The following is a 27600-nucleotide window of genomic DNA, read 5'->3' as shown; positions in this document are numbered from 1 at the left end:
TCTGGATCGTAGAATGGAATTGTGTGTGTGTGATTGGATTTTTAACGTAGCTTGAATAATTTTTCAGTCATATTGCTACGATGTCTGCAGTGTGGCAGTTTATAGTGATGTATAGCACTGGGGCATCATGCTGCAAACATGTAGTATGATGTTGCACCCAGTCACATTATCCTGACACCAGGCCGATCAGTCCTAACACTAACCTCTTAATGCTGAGCGTCTAGCGAGGTAGCTGTTAATACCATTTTTGTAAGTCTTTGGTATGACTTGGCTGGGGTTTGAACCCATGACCTCCCGCTTCTGAGGCGGACACTCTAACCACTAGGACACTTGAGTGGTCAGAATGGAATTGTAACAATTACAATGGAAGCAATTTGTATTATGCTTGTTGGGGCATTCCTCACTGATGGCTGTCAGTGACATCATCATGGGAATGTGTAACAGCCACATTTTGTAAGAACAAGGTGTAGTTGGTGAACAATACAGACACTTTTCTGCCATTTCCACTGGCATCATCTCATATGATGTTATTTAAAAAAACTTCCTACAACATACTCACAACATATAAAACCTTTATGCAAATCTGATGAAAGCTGCTTGTGTTTCTGAAACACATATTCCATACTGGTGGCAAGAATGTCCAAATCTACATTACAAAAATGAAAACATTACCATCCACCTAGGAGTTGCAAATGTATGAAATCCTCTTGTTGGGTAGTTTTACTAACAGGCTTTACAGCAGGGCCTTCCATTAGATTTAAATGTGGCAGGTAAGTTGACAAAGTAGGGTGGGGGGTTGGGGGGACCTACCCCAATGGGGATAATTCATTTTTTTTTTAAAGTAGCATGGTGTAAAGTAAAAGTAGATGGGCTGATAAGGAATCCACTGAATTTACAGACTAAAGGTTCAGACATTTGTTTTTAAGAGAAAAATGAAAGAAGGAAACAATACAACAGATATTTTAATATGACTTTAATGTTTATTTTCTAGATTTAATTAAGATTATGAATCAGAATCAGTCTCCAACTCCACTGTAAAGTTTATCTATTACTTCTTCTGCTCAGGCACCTGCAAATTAAAACAAAATTGTAATGCTTAAATAAAGTCATATCATCTCAGCACTAGTTACATATGCAGAAGTCATGTTAATCAGCATTATAAAAATGTATGAAATTTTCTTCACTGCACTTGTGCTTCCCTTACTATCGTTAAGCCATGATACAAGATAACTTTGCACTTACTTATCATTTCTGGCAAGTGGATGGTGCAATCAATTTGCACAAAGATGAATTTATTTCATCCAAATATTTCATGTGAATAAAAATTCCAAATGGAGGCACTTGTCCGATCAGACAAGATATATGCATATTGTAGTTAGCTGGACTCTAGCTTTGATAGTCCTGGGCAATAGGATAAGCTGATTTTGTTATCAGTTTAGAAATGCATCCGCTTTGCAAATACTATGCTTTAAAAGACGAAACTGAATCCAATATTGATGAAATAAGAGTCATTTGGATTACCTTGTTTTTTATCATTCTGCGTTGGTTGGGTGCATATCTGAGGGTCTCTGATATGGTCTCTTCCATTCCATTTGCCTTTGCTTTGCCATTAGTTTTCAAGCAGGCTTCTGCAAGAGTAATACAATGTTTTAAAAAAGTTTCACAACAAAGGATGCATTGCATTTTTCTAAATGCCAGCAATAATCAATGGAATATTTTTAAAACATGTACTTTGAAATGTGGTCTCAAGTTACTTTATCAATTCATTTAAAAATCTCTGGCAAGTCACATGAAAAACACAATTTAAATCAAGCCATACTTACTTATCAAAACCTGACATATCACAAGCTCTTGAAATGCTTTTTTCCCTTTATGTCCCTTTGGACTATACTCTGGCCAGTCTTTTTGTTTTAAGCTTTTTCATCATCCTGCAGACACTATCCCCAATTGTAAACCTGCCAAGGGAGCTCAAGTAGCATATCTGAAAATAATAATAATAATAATATTACTATTTTTTGATTTTGATATTATTATTAGTAGTAGTATTTCATGATCGATGTAACAAAATATGCTTGTATATAGTTATTTTTTGCCATGGTTTTGCAAGCAAATTTAATTTCTCTAACTTGAAAAAAATTTGATAACATTAACTATGCAACACAATGTACTAATAGCAATTATAAACCAAATTAACCACCGTGAATCTATTAACTTCATAAATGACATTCACTCAAGGATTGAATTAAAGTAGCCACATAATATGTAATAGTGTATATGTAGTAAAATACCTGTTACATGTTCATCTCTAAACATGTTTTGGCCTACATCCGTAAGACAAAACAGCCGACCACTACATGTTCACCCCACCCCCAAAAATAATTATACAGGCACTGCAGAACTTGCATAAATTATTTTGAGGTTCACAACAGCAAATAAAGGTTATAACAGTTTTTTTAAATAGAAAATAAAGCCCCAATTTACCATCTTCTTGGAGAGTTTGGGATTCTCCTCCAACCTCTGGCAAAGGCCCTCTAGTTCCTCCACTGAATCACATGGCATTGCAAGAATTTCTTCTCTATATTCTGTGTCTGGGCCTTGTGTATGAACTTGGAGGGCCAGCTGCTCCAACAAATTCTCAATATTTGTGTCCAGTTTCATAAGTACATTGAACTGGAAATCTGTAACAGATTTGTGATGAAATTAGTTTTGAAAGATCAAGATCATTATTATAAACTCCTTAAAAAGATCTGTACAGTGAACATGGGTTTAACAATGAAATATATTTATGGAATGAAATACATGGTTTTTGTACAGTTTATATGAAAACTTTTCCCATAATCCTTTATTTTTTTATTCCCTGGATATGTTGTTTCACTGCTGGTGTCTGCAAAGTCTGCATTCAATGTAGATGGTTTAGGCGTCTGACTTACACAAGACAATGGTATACATCAGAAAGAAAAATAAAAAAAACCAATGGAATGATGAACAGTCGACACATCAATGAAAAACAATTCATTGTTTATTTGCACAAATAAGTCTTGAACAGTATGTTTTATGACCTATAATTTAATTAATTAACATCTCACAATGTTCTGAAATAACAGTATCTAAGCTACAAGAGCTTGTGCTTTCATGTCATAATCTTCCATTTTGCAAACAAATTTTGATGTTGAATCAATGTATATGACCTTAGCATTGAACACTAACATTCAAAATGTCTACAAGATGACAAGACTATTATCAACTGAAGTGACAACAAACCAATGAGTTTTACGTGCATTGAACATAAGCATTTTTAAATGCTATAAAATGTGTTTTTAGTGTATGGCCACAAATTACCCAACATTTTGTCAAACATAAAACAGTTCTACTACCTTAGATGAGAATTAAATTCATAAATACAGTGTATAATTGACCTACTCGTATTTAGAGAGCTGTAAATGAAATAAGAGATTATATAAAAGTCAACACCTGTAGTATTTGTTTCATTATTCTATAATGTACATTTTTTTTCCATCCTCAATGCTTACTACTTGCAGAGGAACTGGCAGAGAGAAATCTTTATATTCTCCACTCCAGAGTGGATGGGGATGGTGATGGTGTTGTCCTTCTGGATGCAGCTAAGAGTATAAAGATTATCACTACTCCTTAATTGCAGTAAAAAAGAAACAAAGAAATCAGACTGGATTTTTTGGCATGTAAACAAAATGCATACTGGTTGCAATGACCACTGTATATAAAGCAGTGATACAATATATCACAAAATGCATTCTTTTTTAACAAAACATCTAATCTCATATATACAGCATCATGAGTAAGTAAGTACTCTTAAACACATCTTATTAAACAGACAGAAAAATGATGAAATTTAGACATACTTTTGATAAAGAATTTCCAATTGTGGCATGGTATAAAAGCAATTGATAAAAAATAAAAAGAGACCAGATAAACTAAATAGAACATACCAGCAGGATAAGAGGAAATCTTGGAGTCTGCAAAATACTCTCCATTTCAGGAGGTTTTGGATGAGATGGCTGACCAGAAAGGTTTCCACTTGAGATTTTCATCTTTTTTCAGTTCTTCATTTTCATCTGAAATGTCAATGAGAACTTGTAAATACTGTATGAGTCCTTGAATACACTGACTCCTTGTGACATACAGGGTTTGCAGAACAATCGCTAGCAATATTCACCACTTTTAAATCCAGCTGGTGAATTTTCACCATGAAATGCATCCGAATGCAGTGAATAATCCTGGATTAAAGACAAAATAGTGTACAGAAATGTGCAATAAATTAGTCAAGCTCCAGACAAAACAAAGATATGATTTATCTCTGATTCATAATGACTTTTCTTGTGCTACACATTTTACCAATGCAAATTACATTGAATTTTGTAAATTAAATGGTACAATTAAGATATGTATGTCAAAAGATTACTAATCTTCAGCTTTCCAATTAATGCTAAACACAAGTATCAAGTCATGTATTTAGTCTCTCACCACCAATAAATGCATTTTTAAGTAATCATCCTAGAGTGCACCAAAGTCATGTGAACTTGATCCAATTCCAACATTACTGCTGCTTGAGTGCTTAGATCCAGTATTGCCTTCACTAACTGATGTTATTAATACCTCTCTCTCATCAGCATAATTTCCATCATTTTTCAAAACTCCCATTGTAAAACCTCTGCTGAAGAAACTAACACTACACCATAAGGATTTAAAGAACTACTGCCCGGTTTCTAATCTCCAATTCATATAAAAAATCTTACAAAAGGTTGTTCAATCCCAGCTTGCATCTTGTCTGAATTCAAACAGTCTTTTTAGCAATGTACAATCTGCATATCGCCCTTGCCACAGGACACAAATTGTGTCTGCAAATAGATTACACTCCAGCCCAGTTGATCTATGTTGTGGTGTTGCACAGGGGTCTGTTCTTGGACCTGTTCTCTACACTCTATACACTCAGCTGCTCTCAAGTGTCATAGATCATCATCCAGTGTCTCACCAGTTGTACACTGATGACACCCAAATATACAAATCTAGCCACCCAACTGAAGTTGATGCTACCATCCAAGGTGTAGAGATGTGCATTTCTGATGTGAAATCATGGATGACTTGTAACAAGCTGCAGATGAATGATGATAAAACTGAGGCCATTCTGATTACAACACAAAGACTTTCTCATTCACGTCCTTTACCTCACACAATAAATATCAGCAACACCAACATTAAATTCACACAATCAGTACAAAACCTAGGTGTTACTCTGGACAGTACTCTCACATTGCACCAACATGTCATGAACATATGCAAGGCTGCATATCTTGAGCTGAGACGCATCAGCTCCATTCTCAGATATCTTTCAGTTGATGCCACTAAAACACTTGTGTGTTCATTACTACTTTCAAGACTGGACTATGGTAACTCAATTCTGTCTGGTTCATCTTAATATCTACTGCAGAGACTTCAAAAAGTTCAAAACATAGCTGCTTGGATCATACTCAGAGTACCACAATCAGAGCACACCTCGTCGCTGCTCTGTACCCAACACTGGCTATCCATTCGATCCAGAATCAAACACAACATTAGTTCTCTGTGCTACGTTTCACTGACAGACTCTAGTCCAACATACCTATCCGACCTCACCTATGTGTACACACAAGCAAGATACTTACACTCCTCTTCCGACAATCATATACTCATTATTCTCACTATGAAAACAGAGTCACATGGACAGCATTCTTTTGCATACCAGGGCCCAGCAACATGGAATGAATTGCCCACTGAACTTAGACACAAAGACGCAGTGATCCCATTCAAGAGTGCTCTCAAAACTACTTATTCTGACTGCAAAAACAAACTTAATGACTTAATAATGTTAACTACCTTAAATATTCTCAGCATGTTTTTTATGTTTTCTAATTTCATGGTGTTTGTTTTTGTAATCATATCATTGTGTATGTTTTTATGTTGTCTAATGTTGCAAAGCGCTTAGAGCTTCTAAAGATTAGGCGCTATACAAAGTCCTCATTATTATTATTATTATATTTAGCTTGGATGAATATTTTTTAAATCAGTGGCCATAACTAAAACAATGGGATTTTGTTTTATGATCATAAAAGTATGTTGGACACCATCCATGATGTACAATGCTGTCTGACATTTCTATGCACCTAAGGTTTCCATCTCAAATATTAAAGCAAAATGCATACCAAATTTGACAGATTGACGAAAATAAAAAAAAGCAATGCTTACCATTTGAAAAGAGGCAATTGTCACTAGAATATTCTATTCAAAATGATATTAATTTTGGACACAGGGGATACCACCCCCATGTTTTCCTGACTCGTGATATGTCAGCCTATTCTGTGCACAGCTTTAAAAGATGTAATGTTTATCCATCGAGCTATAGAAATGAAATACATTTACTGTAGACTGTTTCTGTCAGCAGTTAAGTTGAGTAATTAGGTCAGGTTTATAGCTAGTTTACAAAATTCAGTGTAGAATGCCAATAAATGACAAGATATATTTTTGCAAACTAAAGTGATCTTGAAAAAAGATTAGTAAAGTTTAACATTTTATAAAAAATAAGCTATTATGTGGAAGAGAAACAACAATGAAATAGGATGCAATGTGTTTGCGTCTTGTTGATGGGGGAAAATTACTAAAGAATTTAGAAACAGACTATACGCTGGGGAATTTTTTGAGAATTTATGTTCTGGCGACAAGTTTACATATTGGGTAGCAGATGATTTTGCATGTGCGGGACAACTTCTTGCAAAATTGGAAACTTGGATTAAAATGCAGTATTGTTTTAAGGTATACATTACCATATTTTATATAATGTATTGTATGATTCTAAAAGATGCATAGTTAATCGGAATTTCTGGGTTACAGATTCAAGAAGGTCATGGAGTGGGTCTACATGTTGACTAATAAATTACTATTTGATCCCCTAGGTGATATTTCAATTCTAAATTAAAACTAATAATACTTAATGTATAACCAAAAATGCGACAACCTGGTGGAGAGGCGAAAATGGATATAAAAAACTTCCATATAGCCTCAGCAAATTTAAACTGAATAAATAGGGAAAAAATAATTAAACTAAACAACAAGACAAATTATGATATGATTTTCATACAAGAAACACATAATAAGTTGACTAAAGAACTAATAACTTCATATGAGGAAAAATTAAATGGGGTTATAATTGTGAATGATTATAAGGAGATGTAAGGGGAGGGGTAGCTACTTTTATCAAGAATAAAATGGGAGTAACTTGGGAGCAAAAAAACAAGGGAAACTTTTTTGCAGGAAGATTGATACATATTGTGATACAGGACACTCATTTTATAAATGTATAAATACCTGCTAATAAAAACAAAAAGCAACAATTCATTGAAAACCTGTTTAAATATGTAGAAACAATTTCAAAGGCCCCCCTCCAATCTGTGTTGATATTGATGGAAATATTGTGGATCTGATGTGCAATCTTACTGCATGCAAATCTTTCCAGAAAGCACCTATGTACTGTTTAGACACCGGTATTTGGTAACAGCCATATCTAGCGCAAAATTCAAAATGGTCATAGGACAGAAGGTTGAGTAGCTACAATGTCATAGCCTCAATGTCTCCACGAAGTAGGGATAGTAATATTTGTGCTAGGGTTGTGCTATTCCATGTCGATTTACAAGTAACCAAACAGGATTTGATTTGGAAATATTTTTCGCAAAAAGATCTCTTCTGCCAATGGTAGCTCAATGGCTGGGAGAAATACTGGCAAGTCAGATGTGTATAAAATGTACAGCAATGTGTGCAGATAAAATTGTCAAAAATGTTTGCAGGTTTTAATGAAAGGGCTATATCAGCCTTGAAAGTGCCAGAAATTATCATTATAGATGTGGCTTGAGTCTACATGTTTTCAGTTAACAAAAACAGAGTATCAAAGCTAGTAACTGGCATCCTTGTTAATTTGACTAATAACTATTTTTAATTAACCATTTCAGATTTATAAATATATACTCAATAGTAGTGAAGTGGGATGATATAGCATCAATGGGACTTACCATTAAAAACCACCCTGGGACGATATAGCGTCAATAGGAAATTTAACATTATGGAAACCCTTGGGACGATATAGCGTCAAGGGGAATTTAACATGGGAATATGGGACTGTTTAGCGTCAAGGGGAATTGAACAGGGTGGGACTGTACAGCGTCAAGGGGAATTTAACATGGGCAAAAAAAAAAAAAAAAAAAATCTTGGGCCTGTTGAGCATCAAGGGGAAATGGAACAGGGTCAGGACCCTATTTTAATAAGGTCCCGACCTGATGGGTCTATGGAAATGGAACAGGCGAATATTGAAACAGGGAGGGGTCTCTATTTTTTATTTTTTTTTAAACAAAAAAAAAAAGAAAAAAAAAAGGGTAGGCAATGAAAGTCAAGATCTTTTTGAGACCTATGAGTGGCCCTGAAAAGGGCCTTTGGGTTTCTTCTTCTTCTAACTCTTCCACTTCTTCAACCATCTTCTAACTTTTACCAATATTCCTGTCATCTTCTTCTTTATTTCTGACTCAGGCATCCAGTCAGGATGACCTATCACTCGGAATTTCTCCTGTATTCTTATCCAGTTATTGTTGAGTTTCTCAAAGCTTTTTTTTCTCTTTCTATTTTCTTCTTCTTTTCTTTCCTTAGACCACTTTTCTTTGATGTTCTTTACCTCTTCCGTCAGCACTTTCCTCATTACTTCTTCCATTTTTGTCAACTGGTCGAACCCCCATTTTACGTATCACCACTCCATCCAATACAATACTTTTTCCAGGAAGCACCCGACTTGGATGACATGGTCCAGTGCTTCCTTCAAACTTCCCACTCTGACATAAGGTGGGTCAGTAAATCCGCTTGACTTGTTGACTTCTTCTTCTATCATCCCTGCGATGAGATCTCCGGCCACCTTTAGTCCTTTGACTTGAATAGTTAACAAGTCTTGCCTATTTCCATCACTCCATTCCTTTTCTATTCTTCCTACAACATATTCAACATCCATTATCCAAAAATAGATATCTCTTAATAGATTGAATAATTTTGTCACCTCCATCTTCTTTGTTTATTCCGTGGAATGGTCTGAACGATTGTTGTTGTTGTTGAGTTGAATTATAGTGGCGTGCGCTTCGCATTGAGCATGTACCACTGGTTTATGATGCCACAGGCACCTAACTGATTACTCCTTGGAGGAAGGAATGGAGCCACTTCCTCCAGGCATATCTGTGTTCACAGAACACTAATTGATTGGGCCGTCAGGTCAAGGTACTTTTGTGTACACATCGATCTGATTGTAAGGCCTATGTTTTGTTTGAGTGGGATTGGACCCAGCACACACTCTGTCATTCATTTGCATTGATTAGCGACTAGTGGGATTGGACCCGATCTAGTCCGTATTTTTAATTTATGATGCGTGCACTGCACGTATGTGTTTTGATGTTTGTCCGTCGCAAAGGGCGAAAGTGGTCAGGCTCGGGCGGAGTTGTCTTGCCACAGGTTAGCAGGGTTTTTCCGATCCAGGGTATTTTTGTTCTAAATTTCCGTCTTTGGAATTTTGAATCATAAAAACTCTGTGCTGTTTTTAAGAGAGATAGAGTCTATTGAGGTCGATGTTAGCTTTTAGGTGACAGTATTTGTCGATTGGTTTTGCAGCCTTGTGCTGCTGGCCCTGGATGGAGTTGGTGTTTTTTCCATCTTACTGAGTAATTGTTTTTGGGTCCTAATTATCTAGTTGTAAATTTTGGTTGCAGCCTTGTGCTGCTGGCCCTATAGTCACTGGTTTTTTTTGACTACCTTATACAAGTAATTTTTGGGGTGGTATTCTATATATTTGTTATATTTGCAGCATTGTGCCGCCGGGCCCGATAGTCGTTGGGTTTTTTTGACTACCTTATATGTGTAAGTTTAGGGTCTTAATACGGGGGATCCCTGATGGTCTATTCTTGCGACCACCTTTTACGTTCTATTTTGGGACTATATGGTTATACCTAGTTTTTGTCTTAGCTGTCACCTATGTAGAAGATAGACTTTTGGAGCTGTTAGTTAGGGTGTTAGGTGAGTATTAAGTTAGGAGAAGTGGAGAAGGTTTGTTTTGTTTTTCCCACCACCCACCCCCTGTATATTTCTTCCTGGTATTTGAACTAGGTGTTTTTTAATTTAATGATATTTGTTTGTAGAGTTTTATCAGTCAGTGGGCTAGTTTTGATAAAATGAGTTTTTCTATTGTTCAGAATTTGGTACTTGTTTTGTGAGTGTATTTATTTTGTAATACTTTTGGCTAGATTCGGATTAGATTCCCTCGTCGATCACACTCGCCTCTCATAAATGGAGAGTTCGGGGAGACCGAATCCTTGTCTTCGCCATTGGTCCAAATTTGATATATATATATTTTATGTAAGTATTTATTAGTGTAATTTAGATAATTTCATTGCTTAGCCGGTTTCGGATTAGATTCTCTCGTCGATCACACGGTCTGAATGACGAATACTGTAGGTTCTTATAGTTAAAGCGCAGACCTGAAGGAAAACATCCCCCTAAGACTAAAATCTTATATTACCAAGATCATCACTTAAAACGTACAATTCACAATCTTCTCCTAGAGCAAAAGTAATCCACATAGTAAGTAATTTCAGACCACTGCCATTCAGGGTAACGTTCAAGAATCTCATTGAACTCTTTTGATGTAAACGGTCTAAAGCGATATAATAGTATGAATGCACCCTTGACCCAGAGAAATCTAACACACTGGTTGACTTTTTTCACTTATCTCTTGTGAATTTCTCGGAATAAAAGTTCTACAGTTATCCATTGAGATTTCACTCTGGCAAGCCCCTGCCAAACTTCCTTGTAAATCTTCTCTTGCAGTTCTTTAGGTAATGATTCAATATCGTTTTTGAAATGAAGTTTAAATACTGGTCTTGATGATGTCCAACATTTGACTCCTAACCAATCTGGTTTCTTCTTTAACGACATGGTAAGTTACTTCAATTTCTCGGTCCCACTAAGGGTAAGTAATGACAATTCGGTGACCAACGAGCATGTTCTAGATAGGCCGAATCTTGTGGTTCCCAGTGGTGAAGTGACACACCGCAACTGAAGCACTTGACTTTATCCCCTTCGTGCAAGTAGAAAAATCTGGCTCTGGCTAATTCTTTGGGGATCGGTCCTCCCAGATACTTAGGCCATTTTCCTTTGAATGATTGAAGACGATTTTCAAAGTCGCAGTATTCCGACAAACACACAGGGAACGAATATTCGTCTTTCACAGGTTCGTTTCGATGAGGGCTGGGTGACATGGACAGGAGTTTGCTCAAGTCTGGATGACATCCGTAGGGGGGTAGACGTGAAGGTGAACATCCACATTTAAAATGAAACCCAGTAAAGTGTCCAAGAGGACGAGCAGCATCGCTTTCGCATCCCTCAGGTTTGACACGCACAGCATCACTTTCCATGAGAGGGGTAGTGAGAACAAAGTTCTCATGATGCTTTACGGCATCGCTAAGGTCACAGCGTACAGCATCGTTCCCATCGCAAGGCTCACAATCACATTCCACTTCAGAAGCCCCAAACTTGAATTGTGCCTTTCTGAACTTGTTTTGTGTTTCTCTGAAAGGATTCATCTTGTTCGCTTGGTCTTGGTAGTCACAATGAACTATCGATCTTGACCATAGCCCCTTTTTATACTAGTCACAATGCAGTCTCAAGCTTGTACATCGTTCCTTTTTTATATCTAGTTTTTGAAGGTACTGTCTCTAAGGTACCGTCATAATTGTACCGTAGTGTAATGGGTGGAAAGGCCATAGAAAGGTAAGGGCAGTGCAAAGACCATCGAGTGTGTTCCAGAATAGCTGAACCTTTATAGATACATAGATCCATTCGTAACTTCAGTCCACAAGCGAAACACTGTACTTCGTATCCCAATCCTGACTCAGGTCCCAAGTAGACAAATCCTGTTCTAGCTAAAACATGCGAAGAAGGTAATCCTTCCCTATCCGTAAACTATTTCTGAAATGTGTCCAATCGACGGGCACAATCACAATAGTCAGGTAAGAAGACTGGAAAATGGTAGGGTTTGAACTTGGAGTTCTCATCAGGTTTCTCACTTGATTCTTGCTGTGGCGTAGTCATGCTTCTGGTGAGTGGCTATCCACTTACAACCAATGTTTTATACCGACATGTCCATATGGCAATATAAAGTGATTGGGAAGCCGCACTCGCTTCTGATACACGATTTGACAGACTTTTTCCAAGGGTCGACTGACGATGTGGTGAGTGGGTAAACGTACAATCTTGTTCGGTTGATAGGTGGTCACTTTAAAGTGTTCATCTTCTCTAGACTGCAAAGCTTCTTTCAATACGCCAAAGTTCACCACTCGACTGGTACGATAATTCAGAGTCAATCCTTTCACTTTACACTTCGTGTGCACTTCTCCTTGTTTGTCCCAGTATTCGTAGCCGTAATTTTTAAGACCGCCACTGGCAAAACTTATAATCTTGTCGTCAGAATGCTCGTCTGTCCAGGCTCCTAAACGGTCTCCTTCGATGTTAGAGTGCTGTTGACTCGGGTGATCGATGTAGACGCAACTATCCGTGTCAAAGTACAGGACGCGTTCCCCTAACAGTTCTAAAGCTTCGTACAGTTTTAAGCGAGCATGAGCTGTCACGTAAGCTGCAATGATGACATTTCCAAAAGGATCGGCGTCTACAAAGTCCAGATCTTCTTCGTAATTGACTAAGATCAAATCTTCGCGAACGACGTCCACGTGTTTGATGAATTTAGTTTTGTTGTGAATCATCTGGAAGTAGCAGGAAGGTTCTGTCAAATATTCTTGGGTAAACACGGTCGTTGTGCCATTTCACCCCACAAGCAATTTAACATCACTTTGGCAAACGATCGCCTGCCTTTGTTTTTCTCGATGTGATCTAAAGTAATGCCTTCTTGTGCCCAGTATTTCTCTTTGAATGTCTTTTGGTCTTCGGGAGTGTGATACCAGGACAGATAACCACTGGCTTCTTGCTTTAGTTTCAAAAAGGCATCCACGTAGTCTGCCAAAATGCCTTTCTGAGTGGGGTCACCCTTGTTGTATTGTTCTGTCTTGGGAAAGTGACAAATTTCATACACTTCTAACAGTTGGTATCCCATGTCCAGAGCTTTGAACAATTCTACGCTGACCCACGTCCCCGTCAAGGCCCGTTCTTCCTGGGTGTGCTGACAAGGCTGGTCTTGGTTGCACGTTTCAGCACAAGTACGGCACAAAGGAAACATCAGTTTGTCTTGACAATGGTGAGGTAGAACGGGATGGTACAAGTCAGTGGGAGCCAAAACTTTACATTTGATCAAGCCTTCATATTGTCGAATGTTTTTCAAATCGATGTGTTCCGTCAACAATTGTGGGTGCCCTGCAGGAAAGCGACAATATTTGCACACGTAGGGATACAGTGAACACACGTCCAAGTATTTGATTTCTTCTCCTTTCTCTTCGTCGGCTTGGTACAGCAAACTGGTGGCATTGGTCCTTCCTCCGTACAAACTATCCCTCGTGTTCAGGGGGTCCATGAACTGGTAACTTTCCACGAGGTGTTTAAACTCTGGATCGGTTTTCAAACGGTGATGGTACTCGTGTTCCCACATTTCCACCACTTAGTATCCTTCCTGTTCTAACTTTAGGCGTTGCTGACATGTGGCCTGGTACAAGTCTTCCATGGTTCATTGTAAAAACTGATTTTTAGTGCCACGGTCAGGGTAACAGACGGGGCATCCGTGAAATAAGCAACCTTTAAACTCGTACACAATCTTGGGGTTTTCTAAGTCCCAACCATCGACCGAATGCATTCTGATGGTCTTTTCACCCCCTCCGTTGCGGGCATGCTGAATCCATTTGTCTTCCTTGTCACACAAGTAATGTAACCAGCGTAGGGCTTTGACCGAGTATTGACGTTTGACATAGTTGGTCATTTGAGGACTGATGACAGCCACAGTGTTTTCAGGCATGAATCATTGCCGGTACACTAAGGAACATGCTTTGGCAATGGTGCAAGCTTCTTTGAAAGGATCGACCCCTCCGTGTTCCATGAACAGTTCTCGAAATTTTCCACAGCAACACCGTAAAATGTCCACGTCGGAACGACAATACTTTAGCATTTCTTCCTGAAAGTCGAAAGGGTCAGAGGCGTGAGCCTGGTACCAAGCGTAGAAAGCTTCTCGTTGTTCGGTACGCATGTTGTCAGGGTCGTAATAGTGAGCCTCAGGCAAATGGGGTAGAACGGTGTGTTGATTGGCTTCCGTATTGAAAAAGTGTGGAAAGCACCCTTTAGCCATTTCTGTCATTCCAAACGTTTTAGGCATTCGACTCAAAGGCATGGCTAAGTAACTCATCGAATCTTTAAACTGTACTTGTCCCACTTGCATGAAAATGATTTTGGCTCCATTCAAAGTGACTTTAGGACGTTCGATGCCATGTTCTGTATAGTATCTGTGAAGAAACTGTCCATCGTATCCGGAGAAATTGTGAGCCATCACTGTGGCATGACGATGACAATCTCTGTAACGTTCGATGTCCTCTTGGATCCACGTCTTGTCGATGGGGTGTAAGACCCATCGAGCGAAATCAGCTAGCGTGTTCGGTCCTCGAAAGATTTTTTCACGTCCTCCAGAAATCTTGCTGCAGTGAAGGCAATGACTGAAAATAGGTTCTTGAATGCACTTCTCGCACGCTCGATGAGCCACGCAGAAATTAGGAATGTGAATACCAGTCTCTTGCATGCATTCAAAATCGAAAAAGATGAAATTGCCTTTCTTCTTGTGACCGATCTCTTTCTCTGGTTGGGGTTGGTATTTTTGCACATAGCATTCGTGTTCCAAGTCCACGATGTGGCAGCAAATGTGACATTTTTTCTTTCCTCGACACAGGTGTGCCTTGGCATTATTGGTAAGTATGCCTTGTCCACAGGTAGGGCACAATCTCAGCAGCTGACAAGCACATTTCTTCTGTGAACTTGCATCTTCAAATGTTGTTGGTAACAGGCAGGGCTGACAAACGTGCGCAGACCAGTTGAACAATGCACTCGTTCTTGTCCTTCGCTCAGACAGGGTGGAGAGGCCAAACATGCTGAGCATTTCAATCCACATCTCGGTGATGAACCCTTCTGCTTTCTCTAACAGTACTTCGGACTTGAAATCTTTAAACTTCACCGTGTATTTGTAAGCTGTAGTTCTAAATTTTCTAGAGGGATGCTCTTCCGTCTCTTGAATGGAATAGTACTTTTCACGGTTGACTAAGGGTGGTGAACTTTGTTTAGAGGGTTTGGATTCTGGTTCACTCATGTCCTCTTCAAAATCACTGGCATGAATTTGTGCCAAGACTTCAGCCCTGGTACGAGGCGATAAAGCACGTTTCTGCCTCTTACTTTCTTCTTCCTTCTTCTCAAATGAATTGGATCGTTTCATCTTGATAGCAAAAAGTCAAATGACTAAAGTTTAAACACCATGGACTAATTTATAGTCATAGCAGACCAGCGTATATAAAAGGGTATGTGTCTTGTCCTTTCACTATTCATTTCACTCTCAAACCGAGCACAACGATGGAAGAGACTACCCAGATCGAACGTTTCATCAGAGCTTTGCGAGGGGTCATCCAAAAATTCTCTTCAGACCAGCCGAGGGACTACTCTCCTTCCTTTCAAGATAAAAGTCAAGATACTTGCTATATCTGTCAGAAGAAAGGGCATTGGTCTTCAGAGTGTCCAGACCGTCAAAAAAGAAAAAAAGGGGCTAGAAAAGACAAAAGTCAAGATACCTGTTATTATTGTCAAGAAAAAGGACACTGGTCTCCAGATTGCCCAAAAAAGAAACAAGGAGTCAGAAGAAGAGAGGGATTCTTCAGAGGAAGAAGAGGAAGAAAACAGGTGAAGAAAAAGAAACAGGAGAAGAAAAGAAGAAGAGAAGAAAGTGAGGAGGAATAGGAGGAAAAGACTGTGGTGGTGAAGAAATTCAAAAAACTCAGAGAGTGAACAATGAGACAGAAGAAGTTTATGAACTTTTTAAAGTGCTCTGTTGTGAATTGTGAATTGGATTGTAAATATTTATAAAAGAATAAATTAGGTATTAAAAGTGTCTTTGGGTTTTGATTTTAAAATAAGAACCTACACTCACACACTCATACACACATACTACAGAGGTAAAATGTTTTTTTTTTATAGTTTGAATGGATGTTGGCAATTGAAAGTCTATCTCTTTTCGACAGACGTGGGTGGCCCTGAAAAGGGCCTTTTTTGGTGTAGGGGTGAGTTTAAGCAATCAACTTTAACTGCCTTAAGCCTTTGCCACGGCCAAGGCCTACTTCTGGACTGCGTAGTGTTGATGATGATGATTTGGTTGAAATCACTAAGGGTGGCACGGGAGGCTTAGTCACAGGGTTGGAGTGTTTAGCTCGGGAAGGTCGTATTCTCTTTGGTCGTAATAAAGAAGTCTGATAACATTTGTTTCAGACTTCTTAACTCCGCTAAAATGTCTAACAGTACCGTGACCATTTGATTTTCACACCCTTGTTTCTTTGCTGCTGCTTCTTCTTCTTCTTGTTTTTTTCTTACCTCTTCTTTTTGCTGCTGTTGCTGTAGGAGAAAAGCTTGTTCCGCTTCCTTTTGCTGTTGTATAAATTTCTCCAATTCTTCTTTCTGTCTCTGTCTAAATTTCTCCACGTGTGGTAATGAAGGAGAAGGTGACGAAGGTTCCGGAACAAATTCTTGCGAGGTAAGAAAATCCACAAAATCCCAATTCACCTCTTCTGAAAGTAAGTCCGGTTTCCCTTGGGTAGTCTCCACAGCTGGTGCACCCCAATTTATCGTTTTCTGAGTTTCCGTCATGTTGAAAAACTGTCGCATGAATTGACTGCACACAGGTGCTAGCAAATCTATATAGACCACATGACGTCACAGACTGCTCTCTTCGGATTGGATGTGGGCGTGTTTGGATTGGTCAGTGAACTCCGTTTCAATCCTTCCTCTCCCTATAAATAAGTGTAGTTCACTGCATTCCTTCACCTGTTCTCGGCGCCTCAACATGTGGACCAACGTTCAATCTTCTATGCTTGTGTCTTCGATGATGTTCAGGACAGACATACCGATGTACGTCCGATCCAAGTGGACAGTTGTCCATAGGACAGATACCAGCCTATGGATACGTAGGATCTATGTGGAGAGGCAAGGATGTCTCAAAAGAGTTTTAGTCTATGGTCCTGCAGTCAGGCGAAGCCTAAGGACAAGAAGAAGTCACAGATGCCCTTTATGTTAAGGGCATATTAACATAAACCCAAAGGCCCTTTTCAGGGCCACTCATAGGTCTCGAAAAGATCTTGACTTTCACTGCCTACCCTTTTTTTATTTTTTTTTTTGTTTTAAAAAAAATAAAAAATAGAGACCCCTCCCTGTTTCAATATTCGCCTGTTCCATTTCCATAGACCCATCAGGTCGGGACCTTATTAAAATAGGGTCCCGACCCTGCTCCATTTCCCCTTGACGCTCAACAGGCCCAAGATTTTTTTTTTTTTTTTGCCCATGTTAAATTCCCCTTGACGCTATACAGTCCCACCCTGTTCAATTCCCCTTGACGCTAAACAGTCCCATATTCCCATGTTAAATTCCCCTTGATGCTATATCATCCCAGGGGTTTCCACAATGTTAAATTTCCCATTGACGCTATATCGTCCCAGGGTGGTTTTTAATGGTAAGTCCCATTGACGCTATATCATCCCACTTCACTACTCTCAATGTGTTTATACCAATATTAAGTTTCTGTATGTCACTGTGTTTAAGTTTTGATTTTCTCTGTTTTATTTCACTTGATACAAACACATGCTGACTAATCTTGTCATGTGGTGTATCTCGATCATACTGTAAAAGTGCATAGCTTAACACAGGTTTCGAACTCTTGCTATGAGCAGCAGCAGTAAACATGGCATGTACCACTAGAAATCAACTTTTTTTCTTCTTGGCTATAAAATCATTAGGTACTAATGTGTAAACTATTAAGTTGGTAATTTTTTAAATATAATTATTGTGCAGATTTACTAAATGTACTTTTGCGATACTAAGTCCCATGTTTGTTTAAAGGTTCTAACAAGCTGGGGTTTTTATGCAATATGTCATAAGTATATAAGGTGTTGTGGGCTGCATGTATGAAGACAGCTCAGCAGCTTTCTAACTAATATTGCAATTACTATGAGCTTTTTTAAAAGTTATTTATTTTTTTTAAGTTGTTTCTTACTGTTCTGTATATAGTTTAGAAACTTTAAGCAATATTTTGGACTAGTCCGATAACATAAGACACATCACCCAATATATTTGTTGGGGGGCTGATGGGTCTTACTGCCTAACGAAGGGTGCTGTGTGGAGCGTTTTGATGTCAACTAACAGTGTAATGAAAGTCAAATTTTCTGAAATATCACACACAACTGGTAACCAATAACAATGCATTTCTACAAAGTAAAGTTAAAATGTTTTTGTCAGACTTCACTTATCCTGATGTCTTTTCTCTAATAAATTCAAATTCTCACAAAAGAACCGGACCCGTTTTCAAGTTTTGTTGGCCCACATTTCAGTTGGCTGGAAAGCGATGAAAGTCAGGAATGCCAAAATCGGGTTAAGCTGAAACATTATTCTTTAAGGAAACAAATAAAAATATGTTTTGCCTATTGGAACTGTAAGCAATGTTTTGTTTCATTCAAGAAACATATTCCCCACATGAACCTACTTAAACAAACTTTGGCGTACCTCGACTACCATTGCATTGCAACAAATTCAAATGTATGTCAATGGAACATGAAAATGTGTCCATTTGCTAGTGTCATATTTTCACTCCACCAGGATAAAGACAGCACTTTAAGTATATTAATTACACATAAATTAGTGGAAGAGTGTCGATATAGGCTGCCAAGTGTGTGAGCTATTCCTGAAACTTGGACTACTCATTCCGATGACAATTGACATTGGAACACATATACATGGCCGTTATTTGGGTAGTAAGACATAGCACTAAAACAAAATATTTTGGACTTGTACATTTTTGTTTAAGATTTTATTTAAGCACAAAATATTTATTGATGGAATTTAATGTGCTTTTCTCTATTCTAAATTATATAATTAATATTCATTCCTAACTTATTTTACAAGCAAACTACATATAGTTATATCATTTGTTATAAGAACTTGGCTATATTGTCAAGTGAGTGTTATCTTCACATACCAACACGTGTATGTACTGATTTTCTGTATTTAAGACTCTAATTCCATGCCTGAGAAATTTTTCTTATGCTGCAATACATGATTCAATTTCTTATACAGTATAGGTCCAAAAATGTTCTTAGGGATATAGAATACCCAAGTCATTGTGAGTGTTATCCTTGCTGATTTGATCTTTGCAATACAATTTAATCATTACTTAATCCATGATATGATTGAGGTTTTTTTAAACTAGTAATTTTTTAAATTACATTACATTTTTTTGTAATGTAACAAATCCAAATCACACACACACACTTAATCTAGCACTTCACACACATAATTCCAATGTCTTCACAAAAAGCTCAAAATGTCAAAGTCACTGTGAGTGTTATCTTCACTGACATAATATTCTAACTTCAAGTCAACAATAACTTATTAATCTAGCAATCCAGAAAAGCATAATTTAATGACATTTTTCTTTCATAATTTACTAGTTGTCTAAGTCTGAGGTGGGCAAACTATTTTTCAATGTAGCCACAGGTGTGGCGAATGAGAAGTGAAAAACATCATACGATGCCACAACTGAGCCAAACTTACATGGCCAATTTGCCACTTGTGGCAATTGGTCACAAGGTTGCCCACCCTGGGTCTAAGTCAGTGTGACCATTGTCATTACCAGCCTGAAACCCAATTTAATGCCATTTGTATAAATTCATTTCAAATAAATATTATGATATAGTTGAAGTGTAAAGTCAAGCGAGTATTCTGTTTGCAGATTTTACATTTTAGATATTACAGTAAAGTCATATTTTCTCTTGTGTAGTGAACTTTATTGCAACTGGTTCCAAAATAGTAAAACTTATTCAGTTTTCATTCACCAGAATAGGTATTAATACAATCCTGAACTAACTGTATGGTACTAAAATATACCCTGATCTTGTGTGAGATTGTAATATACAGAACTATACCTCAAGACAACAATAATATATTGAATTTATATTATATCAAGACTGTCATGGTTATGAACTCCAACTTTATTCAGGTTTTTTCATAATAAATGATCATCTTGTGTTATGGCTGAAAAGAAATCAGAGTTCATTTTAACTCCATTCTCTCCACATTTGTCAGTTGTTATGAGGCATACTCATCATCAGTGTTATAGTAAAATGTAATCTTATCTGGATCAATCTTGCTGGTGTAATATATGAATGGAGAAAGAATATTATCATCCAGATTAAAATATTTTTTATTCAGACTCTACTGAAAATTTTAGCTGGATATGGGATACGGAGCCTGATGTGTACGAACAAAGCAATGTGTACCATGACCTTTTTAATTTAACATTTTAAACTCCTGCAGAAGAAAGAGATTTTTAGATCCATTAAATTGTATTAACAAAAACATTTCTTCAGTATGATTTTCCTTTACTTGGTAGTGACACAACTCATATTTTAAAGTTGTTGTTTTGTGTTTGGTTTGGCTTTTTATGGTAAAGCAACACAAGTAAGTTATTTAGTGCCAAGGCACTTTAAGTATAGTGCCTTGCCCAAGGACGCACCATGGTAGCTAACCCAGGTTGGTCCGATGGTAGAATTTGAACCTACCTTATTTCACAGGTCCAGAAAGCTAACCACTGAGCAACTACAGCTCCCCATCTTATAGTGGAATGCTGGTATACTTTATGATCAAGAAGGATGGGTTGGGGTATGCATGTTGCATCTGAAAAAAGTGATGGAATTTTTGTTTACATAATATTTTAGTCATACAATATGAATCATTTTCTATAGATTTAAGATGTATCAGATCAAGTTAAGAAAAATTATATATTCTGTTTCCTGGGAATGTACTAAAATTCACTGTTAATGTTTGATTTTTTTGGTAGTAAGCTTACTTGGTATTTTTTTCTTTTTAACTTGAATACCTAATTTGTTAACATCCTGTCCTAAATCTTCATGGTTCTGTCTATAAAGTGACAACTGTTGATACATGTAGGGAAGTTTTTGTTTATATCTTTTGATTTTTGTGGTTCTGGAAGTTGCAGTATTTGTTGTTGTATTATTAACCATTTCAGTAATTTAATGAATGCAGAGTATACTGCTCTATAAATGAAATTTATGGGAAGATAATGTAAAAGTATGTTTCACTGCAAATATAAATTGTTTAAAATAATAATATATCATTTATCATATGACTATTCAATTGTGGTAACTAGTATTCCATCCAATATCTATATATTAAAATATGTCTTTTCATACAGCTGGTGATCATTTAGATACAAGTCCAATTGAACATAATCAAATTATCAGTGCAGGTGTTTTTATTAGTAGTAGTATTGCAAGTATAAGTGTTAGTATTAAGATTTCATATACAGGTATGATAAGTGTATCATAATGTTTAAATGACGCTCCTTGTTACAACATAAAATATGTTCATTGAAACAAATGGTTCACTGGTAAATTGGCAGTAAAGGTCTTCACTGAATTATGTTGCATAAACTATTTTACAATAAAACATATATGATGCATCTCAATTATGATGATGTGGAGGAGGAGGATTAATAATAATGCAGTTTAAGTTATCTTCATCACATAAGTTCTAGCAGATGTGTCATTTTTATGTGGCTCATTATCAGTTTGAAACTGGTCTATGATTCCTGGATCTGGACATATCTGGCCCCCTGCTGTTGTGCTGCTATGGTCTTTACAGTTCATTAGGATATCAGTTACACTTGGTTTACATTTAGAACCCCATGGGATGGAATGCCCAGTTTGAAACTGAGAGAATGGTTAATTATCCATAATATAACTCCTGCAGTTATTATTAGGTTTGATATCAAGGTCTTTCATTAAAAGCTTTTCAACTCATGTTCTGTTCTACCATACAGATAAATAAAGTCAAATTCAAGGCTTTCAGAATTGTCCAGTTTGTTTCATGTGTTGTCAGTTTAATGGGCAGGTAACTAAATGTGCAGCAGACGGACTGTATATTGCCACTGTACCACATAAATATCAGTGCTTAGTCTGCTCTCAGTGGCTGTGGTTTGATTAGTTACAAGTATCATCACATGTGACTAATTATTAACCAATGTAATGAAACTTATATAATTAGAAGGCTGTATTTAAAAACTCTAAAGATCTTAAATGTGTGTTAGAGGGTAGGGTTAGCAGTTATAATCCCAATTATGTTGTGACGAGCAAAAAGCACTGCACACATCTGAGCTTTTAGTTTGGTTCTGGTAGGGTCAAAACATGCAGGTACATTCTGATCTTTAAAAATTAACATAATTCCCATGTAATACTTTCCAAACCTAAGTATGCAATTGATCTGATAAAAGTTTTGAGATTACTGTTTAGGCTCTGTTCTTACAATACTAGATATACCTGACTACTCCACAGTGAAATGGCCAACTGTTAAGTTATATAAGCCAGATGAGTAATGTTAGCCAGTTGTTTAAGTGTTTTCTCATTAATTTCATTTGTGTCACAGAGTTGCATGCAATATTTCTTTCTAGAATAAATTTATTTTATTTTCTAATTGTGTATTTTATGGTCTCACTGGACAGTTTATCTGGTGAATTTTTATCCGACAATGACCAATTACAGAAAAATGAGAACAATTTTACACTGAAGATACTAACAAAAACAAACTAATGATTTTTGTAGAAAGCATACATGTGAGATTTTGACTGCAGTAATCAGGTTAATTCCTGATGCAGCTATTGATTTCTATACTGAACCATCACTGCCACCATCTCCTAAATTTTACATTCATTTTTGACAAGAAATAGCTATTTTCAATATTTTTCTGTGACAAGGCAGCTAAAAGAATCAGTATGTGGCTTATGCATGAATAAAGTTCACTAGTACTATAACAAATTAGCATACTTTTTTCATCAACCCTCAACCATCTAGATTTTTTTATATTTGCCTCTGTAGCAGACACACATCAAGGTCAGCAGCTCATTTGCAGATCAAGCATTTGATCTCCAATGCTCATCTAACTGTGACAGGCAGTCACTAACAAGCCAACCTATTTCCATGCCTAACTCAAAGTAAATCTAAACCACATTATAGATTTAGCTTATGTGTGAATTTAGAAATGCTAGGCTTGTGATAATTAGGTTCATGCCTTCTACCTTAAAAATTAGGTGTATGTCAAAATACAAAATTATCCAGTGAGACCTATGATGTTAATTTTAATCCCTATGGGATTTGTGACATAAAAAACCCAAATGCTTTATGTATTAAAAGGTAACTAATGGGGGCAGGATCTGCAGTGAATCAATGGTATGTATGATAGACTCCTGATAAAAATGTTTGTGTTACAATCCTGTTATCAAGTCAACCAGGTTACCTACTACAATGTACCCTTGCCTTACTCCAATTCCCTCAGTACTCAGTAAACAACTAGTGTTGCTGTACATAACAAAACCAGTCCATATTGATTTTACCTATTTTACTAAATCCTGACAAAAATAATTCTCTAAATAAAGCATGATTAATATGTGAAGGTCTCGCATGTAATCAAACTCTTCCAAGCTTTTAATGATATGAACCGATTTATCAATGTTTATCAAATTTACATGAAAAACTATTTCTTATTTGTTATCAAATATGTTAGATGTTTTGATCATATAAGCATTTCTGCTACATTAGATCAAAATAATCTTTTTGTCAGAAATAGAGCCCTTATAGTATTTGCAAGGTCAACCAATCAGATGCAGAATTTGAGTTTAATATGAATGAATATTTTTTTTACAAAATTGCTCCTTTGCTATATCTTGATGAGATAAATCTATTTACCAAGTCTGATAAAATTAATGAGAAATAGTTTTAAGAGCAGTAGCAAGAATGGCGAGTGAGATGTAGAACCACCACATTATTTGCATAGAATTTGCTTACAGCCTCAGACATACAAGCAAATAATTAAACAAGTCAGATCTAAATTTGACCATAAACACTGTTGTGCAAGTCGTAAGAAACTCTGCCAATCAGATGCAAGGTCACTTCATTAACATACCTTTATCACACTCATAATAAGCATCATTGTGAAGCTTGACTATAGAAGCCCAATGGCCAAGTATGATCAAACTTGAATCAGCAGTAGTGGTTATAACCTCGTGTATTTGTATGCATCTTCACTTCTTCAATCTAGATCTCATTTATATAAGCATGTATTCTAAATTTAGTAAAAACTGCACTATATGCATAAATACTGCATGCGGTGGTAACATGCTCAGTCAGGTGAAAGATCACTTTATTATTATTAATGGTTAACACTCATCAAACTTGGAGGACAACTTAATGATTTTAGTCTATATTGTGGAAGTATGGCTTTTAGGTTGGTTAAAAGAACTCAACTAATCTTATACATGATCACCTCGTGTATATACTTGGATTTTGCTGAATTCCTAAAGCATGGAAAGATGCCATAAAAAACCACCTAGTACATAATAATTTTGATAAGCAGGATGATAAAATAACGAACTTGCGAAAACAAGATTCACTCAAGTTTATTTACAAAGATCTTTGACAGGAAGCTAAAAGGCAACACACTGCGAAGCAAGAAACTTGGATGCAAGTATTAAATAAAAATATAAGTAGTGAGGAGTGGTCTGATATATATAGCCGGGCAAAATGCTGTACCAAGGATACCAAGTTGATCTCTTTTAACTTTAAATTAATCCATAGAATAATCGCTACTAATGATATTCTTAAAAGAATTAACATATTTGATGACAACAAATGTACTTTCTGTAAGAGTGAAACTGAAAGTATTGAGCATCTCTTTTATGACTGCAGTATTACTTCACAGTTTTGGTACCGTTTTAATGAAGTTTTTGCACCTTTTTGCCCAAATATTGTACATCTGTCCAAAAAAGAAACATTTTTAGGAAGTGAACAACTGGACAGTTTGGATAATTTTCTGCTTATTTTGGCAAAATATTATATTTATACTTGCAGATTTAATATGAAAAATCCTTCTATTTTTGCTTTTAAGCAAATAGTTGCAATGCATAAGAACATTGAAAATTACACTGCCAAGGTAAATAAAAAAGAGGACCAATTTCTTCAAAAATGGACCTCAACAATGAACATTTAACTTGTCTCTGACTTGAGGGTAAACAGGAACAAAATACTGTAATATCACAAAAGCCATGTCACCTAGATTTTGGCCATATGCATGTGTATATGCGTGTGTGTGTGTGTGTGTTTTTCTTTTTTACTTTCTCTGTAGATTATATTTATTATCCCTAGATTATCTGATAACCAGAAATGTTTGATTGTAAGGTGATCCTGGGATGGTTCCCCGACCCAGTGGTCAACCTATTACGGGGTTAATAAAAAAAAAAAAAAAAAAAAAAAAAAAACTTGGATTTTGCTCATTATTAGATTTATCCAAGATGTTGATTTAAGCCCAAAACCAAGTTTTATATAAACAAATTGATCAGAACTATGGACTCCAAAGTAGCTAATTTCTTACTGTTGAAAGACAGAAGGGATGTGAAATAAATAACACACTCTGGACCATTACATAAACCCACTTAGCCTTTTGACCAGTTGAGATAAAATAGCAACAATAATGTTAATTCAGATTGATAAATTATGTTTTCTCACATTACCTCTAGCCCTTTTCAACATGGATGGTATTTTTCTTCCACATATGTCAGCTCTTAATTAGTGGCCCTTTTCCATCATGAATGTTGCAGGTGAAACTCTCAGAATTAGGCTTTTTAATTTGTATCTGAAAAAGAAAAAAATTATTGGTCTGCATATATCAATGTCACCTTTTCTGTATTAAATTAAAATACCATATGTGTGTGTGTGTGTGTTCATTTTAGAATTTAAGCATACTTGTCTCCATGTGTTTATTTTACAATTGATGATGATAACACATAACTGGTTCAATTGATAAAATGTTATTTCTGACTTCTTACAACTGCTCATTATATCTGAATTTACATTCAATGTTTGTTTTAATTAACATATTTTGGATAATGGGCAAATTATTTATTTTGTAGTTTATCATTATATCATTTATCAGTAATTTATCATTCAAATATTTAAAATATAGTACCATTATACTGACTTCATATTCTATATGATATCCCAGCAATACATGTTAAGCAGATAAGTGCAAATAAAAATGTTTAGAATGTAAAAGCTACTCCAAGCTCAAAGAAGATCTGCAAAAGATGATCTCCAACATATTACCAAACAAAAAGCGAAGTTAACGCAGTTACCTTTTTTATGATGTCTCAAACACCAACGGTACTGTACAGCTACGTCTTCTGAGTTTTACCGTCATCTTGTCTTTCAAACCAGAATTAATTTCTTGAGCTCTTACAAAATGAAGAAAATTTTAAATACTATAATTTAAGCAGCTTCTTTACATGACATAAGATAAATTATGGCACAGTGTTATGTCTTTCAGCACGACGCAACTTCACATTTGGAGGGCGTGCTGTGTGGGCATCCCTGACACAGCAACTGACATGAATCCTTTATTAGCAGACAATAATTCGGAATAAATCCTCCGCAAATCTAACATTCTCGATTTTTCATAGTTCCACTTTTTCACTGTTGCATTTGTTTGATTGTGCTCATGAAGTTCAATGAATCAAGTTCATCTGCTGTCTGAAATCCCGGTTCAGTTGGTATTTTCTTCCGCGCATGATGCCGTGTAAATACAAGTTACGGTCGACATTCAAAGTGGTTTAGGTTAATTTATTATTTTCCTTTATTAAGGTCATTTGCAGAAAGTGTTTCGCTAGGATGAGATAATTTTAAAAAAAATATATCAAAAATAAAACTTTCTTTTCCAACGCTAATACTGGATATATTTCAATTTGTGATTGATACTATAAATAAATATTTAAAAAAACATTTTAGCCCGTGGCTTCGGCGCGCCACTCGTTTTTGTGGGTTTTTTAAAATGTTGTTGGTGTTGTTTTGGTTTTTGTGTGTGTGTATCACACTAAGAAACATACCAGGTATTAGGCCTAACGTAGGAAAAGAAATTATCCTCTATTTGTTACTATTCTTACTGTAAAATGACGCAAAAGTGATCAAATTCCTATTAAGATTTTGTTTTATATAACACTTACCGCTCGTTTTCCTCGAGATAAAGCAGCCACTTCAAAATGATTATAAAATCTGTGACAGATGAAGAATGTGGTTTAAATAATTCGTAATCGCCTGCCTTAAATAATGTAGGGATTTGCTAATGTATTTCATGGCCCTCGTTTGAATAGATAACAACGATCATGTATATCGACCAAAATTTGTATATTCCTGCCCACGATCATGTATTTTGTATTAAACCGTATATTACACG

At 36.4% G+C, this 27600-nt stretch overlaps 1 long non-coding RNA gene across 3 annotated transcripts; it reads right to left on the bottom strand.

The window, feature by feature from the left end:
* Positions 1–958: 958 nt before the first annotated feature.
* LOC149804424 (uncharacterized) lies at positions 959–27600 on the bottom strand. Of its 3 annotated transcripts, none has more exons than XR_016415662.1 (9): positions 26507–27600; positions 25886–26007; positions 20868–20982; positions 3966–4091; positions 3531–3647; positions 2482–2678; positions 1824–1981; positions 1522–1628; positions 959–1069 (listed from the first exon to the last, which is right to left on the bottom strand). It is a non-coding gene; the product is annotated as an uncharacterized LOC149804424 (long non-coding RNA). The 3 variants fall into 3 exon arrangements; XR_016415661.1 differs by having other exon boundaries at positions 3531–3620; XR_016415663.1 differs by lacking the exon at positions 3531–3647.

The sequence above is a fragment of the Sinohyriopsis cumingii genome, chromosome 2 (assembly GCF_028554795.1).
Source record: "Sinohyriopsis cumingii isolate HCF-2022 chromosome 2, ASM2855479v2, whole genome shotgun sequence".
In the NCBI taxonomy this organism is placed as follows: Eukaryota; Metazoa; Mollusca; class Bivalvia; order Unionida; family Unionidae; genus Sinohyriopsis; species Sinohyriopsis cumingii.
This window is presented reverse-complemented; position numbering and strand designations above follow the sequence as displayed.